Source organism: Bombus vancouverensis, unplaced genomic scaffold (assembly GCF_051014615.1).
Source record: "Bombus vancouverensis nearcticus unplaced genomic scaffold, iyBomVanc1_principal scaffold0038, whole genome shotgun sequence".
Classification (NCBI taxonomy): Eukaryota; Metazoa; Arthropoda; class Insecta; order Hymenoptera; family Apidae; genus Bombus; species Bombus vancouverensis.
The window spans coordinates 151,947-161,407 of NW_027468929.1; the positions used below are offsets into that span (position 1 = coordinate 151,947).

Consider the following 9,461-nt stretch of genomic DNA (forward strand, 5'->3'; position numbering starts at 1 on the left):
CCCTACATTTCAAAAATTCCTTTTCAAATTCATTCGGTATGCCAGTCACTAGCTGCTCTTTACCCAAAATCTCTAAATATTTAAAATTTACGTGTCCTAGCATCCTATGCCATCTTTCCTTTTTACTCATACCACTACGTTCGGCGCTGTTTACTAAGTGCTTCTTCCCTTTCAATATACTTTTTATTCTATATGTCCCATTTTCTTTGAACGCTACAGCTGTAAGTTTATTATCCTCATCTATTATTTTCGCAATATTTCCTTTGGAAATAACCGTATTCTTATTGTCTGTTAGTTTACCTAAACTAATCAAATTTGCGGACATTTCTTTCGCGTAAAATACTTTCCTCATATTTATTTTATTTTGTTTTCCGAATGCTTCAAAATAACTTATAACATTCCCAACTCTTGTCGCTTTTATCGGTCTATTATCGCCTAAATATATATTTACCGGTTCTTTTAGGTCGATAGATTTATCGAAATAATTTATATTATTAATTATGTGATCGGTACAACCGCTACCTAATAGCCACACTATTTCGTTCTTACTTATTTCATTCGTCTCAGTGCTGTTTGCTGCGTGCGCCGTTGCTGTCCATATGCCTGCTCTTGAGTTTCCATGCTCGCCCGTGCCGGTTGCTGATTGACGATGAAAGTTTCCACGTCCTCTGCTCGTATTGCCTTTGTTCCCTCTTCCTCTGTTTCGACCACGTGTTGGCCCATGCCAATAGCCGTTACTGCTTCCCGCTTGGACGCCATTTTGACACTCTCTCGCAAAGTGTCCTAATCTTCCACATCTGAAGCATCCTTCCTTTTTTGCAGAAAAGGCGTTGGTTTGCCTTTCTCCTCGATTGGATTTATTTTTCTTCTCTGCTATCTCTATTTTATTTTTTACATACGCTACCGTTTGATCCTCTTCTTTCAATGCGTCTATTATGTCCGCTATGTAGCTGTATTCTTCGGGTAACGTATTCAGCATGTAATTCAGCTTTTCCCTCTCACTTACTTGTGCGCCCGCACTTTTTAATTCATTGATTAATTTTTCAAAGTCGTTAAAGAATGATGCTGAATCACTGTAGTTCTCCAGTCTTATGTTTTCCAATCTCCTTCTGCATACGATCTGCAGTGCCGTCGACTCTTTCAAGTACATTTCATCGAACCTTTTTATTATATCATACGCCGTTTTTCCTTCCCTAACATACTCCAATTGTCTGTTCGATATTGCACTATAAATTATATTAATCGCCTTCAAATCCTTTTTGTCCCAGTCTTCATCGTCTCTTTCGTTCTTCATTCTAGTTGTAACAACCTCGCATTCCTTATATTTGAGAAACATCGTGATTCTTTGCTTCCACATTCCATAATCCTCACCATCGAATATAGGTATCATGATTTCCGATCTCTCCATTTTAATTGATTCTTCTTTTTTTTTCTTTTCTTACTCAAGCGTTCCTACGTGCTCGAAGTATATTTTTTCCTCTGAAAGTTTTTTTTTCATTACTGAAAACTCACTCGCAAGATCGTAACCACGCACTAAATATCTTGTAAAGCTAGTAACCACGCTCTGCTACCAGGTTAAGGAAATTCGAGGATTTGGGAATACAAATTATTGACTATATTTCCCACACAACAGTTATACATCTATATTACTCTCTGAAGAACGTCTTGCACGCACGCTGGTCGCCAACCGACTACCCTAGATTCTTCTAACATCTGGCAACAGTCTTTTGTCTCCACTAAGACCTTGACGCCCTCTAACCCTTACACACACACTCTCATGTACAGTGTAAATGTATCACTTCCCTAACAATTACGAAACATGCATGTCTATATATAAATATATAAATAATCCATATTCTAAACTAAACCACTAATAATAATCTACAAAAGAAATAGAACACACAACGCAACACTTGGGACTAAGCGACAACCTGTCGATAGGCCAAACGCTGAAAATAATTAACACCGCAACGACTTGAGGAATTGCGTACAGAAATTCTATCATCAAACACAAATATGTAAACACACATTAAACACACAATAATCTAGAAACAAAACCTTCAATACTATGTTGTCACAATACAAGATATATATGTATATATGAAATCAAATAATTGACACATAACCTCAAATACACAACATTACATCTCTAAAGAATCTAAATGAAAATCACATTGCCAGAAGTATATACATATATACGTGTGCGTGTGCGTGTTCTATCTTATTAAATGAAGTTAATATAAAATAAATAATTAACATTTCATTTCGTATGAATACTACACTGCCAGAAGAAATATGCATATGAATACATATTTATATATATGTGTATGTGTGTATGTTTTACACTATCGAACACACTATAAAATAAACTACTCAAAACAATAAATAACGCTATCGAAGAATTAAAAAACATTAGTCATATTAATATGACACACAACATAAATATATATATATATGTCGGAGATGAAAGGACACCGGAACCTTCGGATAGCCCCGCAACATTGCAATCTAAAGTCTACTATAACTGTAACTAAACTATTGTAGTTATTCAATCCGCTTGTAATTGTTCGAGATTAGTGACGGTGAGCTTTGGCTCGAGGCGACAGTCTGTCGCCCAACGTAGCCGCGGTCAAGGGATGAACGCTTTGCCTAACAAAGGTATGGAGTAATTCTATAGCTCTCCTTAAAAGAAATATTCGTGGCGACACGCGACAGTAAACATTCCAACGGTTTCTGTCCCGTGGCTCGCCACACGCAGACCCTATTCTTCGAGTAAGATGATTGCCAGATGTCGATGCGTCTCCGCAGTACATGTTCGGCTAGCCCGAGGGCCCGTTATAAATCTTAAGGTTTAGTTAACTAAAGTCCTTCAAACAGACAAACAGTCTTTGTCCCAACTACGGGAAGATAGGGGAGACATATTTTTCAACGAGCGGCGTCTCCCACTAGCAACTTTCCCTCGAGGGCGGCTAGCATCTTTTTCTAACCACCGATATGGAGATTGACCAGTTAGCAGCAACGTCAATTTCCCTTACTTCCTAAACGAAGGCTTTCCTCGACGAATCCGATGATCTCGTGTCCTTAGACACACCCCATTATAGTTTTCCTCTGTGGCATCATCGGGACGGGACGGGCATTCTTTGACGCGCTCCCTTCGACTAAAGAGTAACGTCTTTACGCTCAGCAATTATTTTTACGAGTCAGACTTAGATTCAGCGAGAACGCCCATCTGTCATCCCGTTGGCCGCGGATTCGTTATTGAACCGGAGATCACTGTCACTAGTGTCGCGGACGTCTCACCGCCGTGATAGATTGTCAAACCTGTGTTATTCATACCTGTGTCAATAAATCGTATCTTCGCTACACCGCAACAATGGCTACCTTCAATGAAGACTCCTCAAACACCGACAACCCTATCCCCACTGCCTCTCCGACATATATATATGTATATTCACACGAACAATACTTTTGTCACTTTAAAGCAATATTAATAAATAAATGTTCTAATTGCGGTAGAATAAGGAAAAACGTGCGACAGACGGAAAATTACTTCGATATCAAACAAAACTAAAGACCCGCCACTATAACTTTACTAATGATATTTATGAGCAGCCATGTTAGATTTACACGTGCGCATCGGAACAGTAACACGCGTTATGGCTACAGGAATCTTAGGGATTAATGGAAAACAGGCGCGAGAAACAAATCATGAAAACACATTGTTAACATTTTTCTTTAATAGATTCTATGAGCAACTACACTGTCAAATACAAATGAATATATATATATATATATAATTAATTTAAGAAAAGGGGGGAAATATAAAATTAAATATACATATATGTCGGATCACGATTCGAATTTTGGGCGCGCGACGACTCTTCATGTGGACTAGCCATCGTTTCACAAAGCCGAGATTTTATTTACACGTATATACAGGTCTATCACTAAGCTTAACAAATAATAAGTGCAACTAATAATAAGTCTAACAAACACTAAGCCTAATGAATAATACGATCTACGAATAATTAAATTAAATAATACTATTAGCAATGTTTGAGTTCAAACGAATCCACGGTCACCGGGATAACTCCTTACTAAGCGAAACTAACTTAGACGCAAATGCGATCGTCGAAAATGCTCGATGTATCACTCTCCAAGGCAATCGCAAGAATGCCAGCCTCGTGGAGATTTTTCTCCCTGTACGATTGCATTTTGTTTTCTATACCCGCTTGGAAGCATCGAGAAGGTTCCAAACGCCGTTGCTAGGCACACTCGTTGGAAGCATCGAGAAAGTTCCAAACGCCGTTGCTAGGCAGTTTCTGCCTGGAGTTTTGATTACTAATACAATGTATGTCCCATTGCATCGGCACCTCCGAGGCAACATCACACGTGGCTAGGCCCGCTCACGAGGCCGCATGCCGCCACAACCACATTTCTCGGAATACAACTATAATAAAATCTAGGCTAAGGTACTAGAGGATGTTCCCAAAATTTCCAAGGAAAGGCTTCGGCTTTCCTTTCATCTCCGACATATATTTAACAAACATAAAATAGATATCACATTTAAAAAATATATAAATATATATATATATATATCATACATAAAAACAAAAGACATTTAAAAGAAAAAAAATAATAATAATAAGGAACCTCTGATGGAAATGCCTCCGCAAACATTGTCCGAACGCCGATCACCGAAGCCTAGGGAAACAACAAAAAAGGAAAAAACATTAAAATCGCAAAAACAACCATAATATGCGAATATCCAAACTTACGAAAAATAACTCGAAGAAGGAGGTCCTTGTTGTGGGAGAGCAGCGGAATTGCGCGTGTTGCCCGAGCAAACATCGAGATGATAATGATGCTGCAGCCGCCAGCCCTTGCACGCGCCGAAGAGACACGGGTAATTTCCACGGTACAAAACATAGAAGTTTCTCGCGGAAAAGACTAGATCAGCATGGAATGCTTCAAGCCTCCTAGACGCTAGCTCAGCAGAAGCACAGGACTGATAGGAACTAAGTCGAAGTATGGAACTCGCATTCTCTCACGTACGATTTCAAGAAATCCAAACTGCAACATCCCGATTCCCACGGAAGCGTACCCCCAGTGGACCACCACCCCGTGGGGGATGGCATTATAAATAAGCGTAGCAACATAGAGCAGAGCTCATTATAATTTACGTGCCATATTGTGCTCATTATTATATTTTGTGTTCATTGTTATTACGGATCATTCGTATTACGCTCATTATACTTTGCGCATTAGTCTTTGTGATCATTCTTATTACGATTATTCTTTGTACTCATTACCATCGTGCTTTTTATTACGTTCGTTCAGAAATTTCTTATAGCATTTACTGTATTAATCAGATTAGTAAATTGTAAGGCGGGTATCTAGATAAAATAAATAAAGTAAAAACTGGAAATTAACTATATTCGAGTTCAAGTAATAAACCCAGAAGTAAAAACACCGATCACCGGAGCAGGCGAAGTAATGGCACCCGACAGCACTGTTTCCTCAAGGTAAGAAAATTAATTTTGAAAATTCCTTCTCTGATAATTTCGTTTCCCTCGAGAATCGAATTAGAACTTCCTATCATCGATCTCGTTTTATTTCCGTGAACGGTTTTGAAGAAAGAATCATTGCTTAAACTTTACACAAGTCCCGCACAGAGAGGATCGTTAGAATCATCTTCGATTATTAAATTCAAAAGGCGAGAAAATCGTGGCAATAGAATCCATCGTAGCAAATGAATTGAGCCTCGGTTCTAACGACGAACCACTACAGCGAAATTAAAGGAGAAGAAGAAGTCAAACCTAAAAATAAATTTATATAAAACAACGAAAGATCTCACATTCCTATCCAATCCAGCAACGCTAAAATATATATATCCAGCTAATAAAATATATATATAATAACCTAAGCAATTCTACATTCAAATAAAAATCCGTTCAACGAGGACAAATATTTATTGTACCCAGCTTTAATCCTCTCCCGTGCCAGTATCCCTGCACATAGCAGGTTAGCCGAAAAGTGGAATTCGTTTGCCAGTTGTATTAAACGCCAGTTAACGCTACCCATTAAACGCAAAAAAAAAATTTAACAATAAAAAGAAAATTTCTGAAATAGTCCTTAGACTATTTCTGGTGGCAGCAACTAACGTATTAATCAGAAATCTAAATCAATATTTCATACACAATAATATCATTTCAATATTTCTCTTCCGATTAAATTCAAACTCAAACAAAAAAAAAATTTCAGTAAAATTTAAATTTAGAATTTGATCGATTTAAACAAACAAATACGTAACAGATTAAATTTTTGGTGGCAGCGGTGGGATCCGCTTCACGGAGGATTAAAGTTGGTTTAAACGGTTCGATACGCTCCACAGAGGACTAAAGTTGTCACGCTTGTCGATAAAATTTATACCTAAGAAATAATGTCGACTAAATTAGAATCGTTGGACAAAGACATGATCTTGAAGCCTGAACCTCACCGAGGGGCGCGGCGGGCCTAGCGCGCTTCGCCAACGCCACACGGAGTTCCCAGGCGATCACCCATCCAAGTACTCTCCGTGTCCGGCGCTACTTAACTTTCGTGATCTGACGGGAACGAGTGCACTCAGCGCGGCCAGGGCGTTGGCATTTCTATTTTTTACTTAACATGTTTGTAAGTAGTTGTAGCATGACTGTAATTTGTTGTGTTTGTTGTCTGAGTACTGCATTTTGCTCACATATTTTTGTTGACTGCAGCGTCGTTATTGTTGTTGTTTTGATTTTGGTTGTTTAAGGGTGGTGTTTAGTTAGTTACTTGTGCATAACTTCGGCTACCAAAGGTGTTGATGGGGTAGAACTGATGCCGATGGAATTTGACGAAATCGTTATTGTGTTTAAATGTTACATTCGTCCATTAATTGTCGTAGAATATCGAGACTACGTGATAAGTAACACACATTTTGAGTCGATCCGTTAATTTTCCCACGATCAATCTATCAAGTTACGAGACGAGAAATTTTTAATTTATAATAAAAATGTATGAGATTACGCTTTTTCGATGTACGCTTTTTCGAAGATCTGTAGCGCAAAGAACAATTCTCTCTCCAACGGTTTCTTTGATACATATTATAGCATCGCCGGAACACTGTTTACGAAAGGCCGACGAAACACATACAGTGTCGCGATAAAGCGTAGGTGCCGACGGGCCGAAAGTGTCGGGAAACTTCAATAGGCCTAATGGCCCACCGATATCCCTTTGGTCCTTCCGTAAAATAATCGGAAGAAGGCGTATATAACCAAAATAGCAGACGGTTACGAACACGTGCGTAGCGGGGATATTGAAAGATGACAAAGGGAAGAAAATTATTACTGGACGTCTAGGTTACATCATCGAGAACACAAAAAGGAAACAAATATGTCCTGACCATACAGGATCTATTGACCAAGTGCTCCCTTAAAATTCCTACTGTAGCGGTTCATGGCCATAAAGAAAGTTCCAGGGCTCAAGCGCACGTGCTGGCCTGTGAAATGTGACGTCCGAGGTCAGGACGTCGTCAAAGAATAGACCCTATGATTTACAATAAAGCGCAAGTGCTTTCGATAAAGGAAACTGATTCCCTACCCCAGAAGAAAACATTCTGTTTCAGGCACCTCGGTATCCTATATGAATGGCAACGAGGAAAGGCTAGAGAGACGCAGAGAGATACAACTGATCAGTGAAGTCGAGTAAACGGTGAGTATGCGAAGAACAATACCAGTACGGCCCAGGTAACGCGTGCTGGTAAAACTATCAGGTCTTCCACGTATAATTAATAAACTCATTGTTAAATCAATCCGCGGAGTATTTCTTTGGCACCGTACACGTCCTACCACCTCACTGATAAAATCGAAAATAAAATCTAAGGAATATTACAACAGACGGATCAATAAACAAAATTTCAAAATGGTAGATTTGTTACATTTAATGAAAGAACTTAGTAGAGGGAAATCTCAAACGGATATACAGAACCTCATAAAGTTCCCAATATTTTCAAGTACCATAATATTGAAATCGAAGTAAAAGGAATGCCATGGTCAATACATATAAATAAATTAAAATTAACGCGCTCGCAATAGATAGTGACGAGCATTCAAACAGGCGGACCAAACACAACAAACAAAAGCAACACGTTAATAATGAAAACTTTTCCTATTATATACAGTACGGGCATCGTTTTTTATGAACAAGAACAAGGAGAGGAACTCTACGGTCCTTGGGATGGAGAACTTCCAGCCTATCACCCGGAGGTGTATGGATAATTACTCACTTACTGTTACCAATTACTCCAACACGCTTATTAAAATATCTTCGACCGTATCATTTGTCAAAACTGTTATTACAATGTAGATGAAATGCCAAAAGCAAAAAGGAATCGTAGACGTAGAGGCTATAATCCAGAATGATCGAGCTCTGTATACGACTGTTAAACTCGATATTTTGTTATCGAACTCACGATAAGAATAAATATAATGACCGAGCCCTTCTCGCTGGGGCATTCGATTGTTGCATATTCACTACCGTAATCTCCAGGTCGCATTGACAAATTTTGAACAGATGTTACGATAATAAAATGAGCCGTGACACTTTAACAATTTATGATTTTACAATCCGCGGGAAAATAACATACTCAATATTCTGATTTGTGACTCAACAAAAATAAAGAAACACATTTATACGTCCTCTGTACTGCATATGTCGTTGAACATGTGGAAAATCGCTAGTAGCACATAGATTATGAAGATACATTTTGCTTGTTATGATATAGTAATCCTACTTTTTCAGCACTGTATCATATTTGGATTTAGGCTTGAAGAACGCTTCTACTTTACTAGTGTTGCTGTTTTTAAGATCTGTTTCTCGTAGTAGGTCTATAGAATTGTACTATATATTCAATATTACTTTATGAATATATTATGAAAATTATGTAAGAAAATTTAAATAAAAGGCAAATTTGAGGTAACAAACTGATAGAGCATGTTATATAAAATATGTTGTAAAACGAATAAACTCACTTCACTTCACTTTTCGTTCACTTTTTATAACACTTCGTGCTTTGCTTTTTTGTAAAATGTTTCGACGTATTCATTTTTTTATTATTTTTATGCAAAATTATGTTATTCTGCCAGAACTTTGTAATTTAATTCTCTCAAGTTAACTTACTGTTTGAAACTGACTCCCTTCTGCGAAAACATTTTTTGACTAAATTTACCCAGATATTTTCTGTATCCAATACTCAGATCCGATGAATATTCGGAGCAGTTCAAGGCTTGAATTTCGAAAGAGGTCCCGGTGCACCTTTATTAAGCGTCAAGTAGGCCAAGGTGAAGAAATTTACCTTTATATATGATAAGAGAGTTTATTATGCAGATCTAACAGAGTAACGGTACAAAATGTTACAGAATGATTCAAAGTATTACAAGAGA

At 38.0% G+C, this 9,461-nt stretch overlaps 1 long non-coding RNA gene and 1 pseudogene across 1 annotated transcript; one reads left to right on the top strand and one right to left on the bottom strand.

Moving 5' to 3' along the window:
- Positions 1-6,527: 6,527 nt before the first annotated feature.
- LOC143304526 (5S ribosomal RNA) lies at positions 6,528-6,646 on the bottom strand (annotated as a pseudogene).
- On the top strand, positions 6,547-9,002 carry LOC117164048 (uncharacterized). Its single transcript, XR_004465559.2, has 3 exons — positions 6,547-6,672; positions 7,646-7,731; positions 8,201-9,002. It is a non-coding gene; the product is annotated as an uncharacterized LOC117164048 (long non-coding RNA).
- Positions 9,003-9,461: the final 459 nt, after the last annotated feature.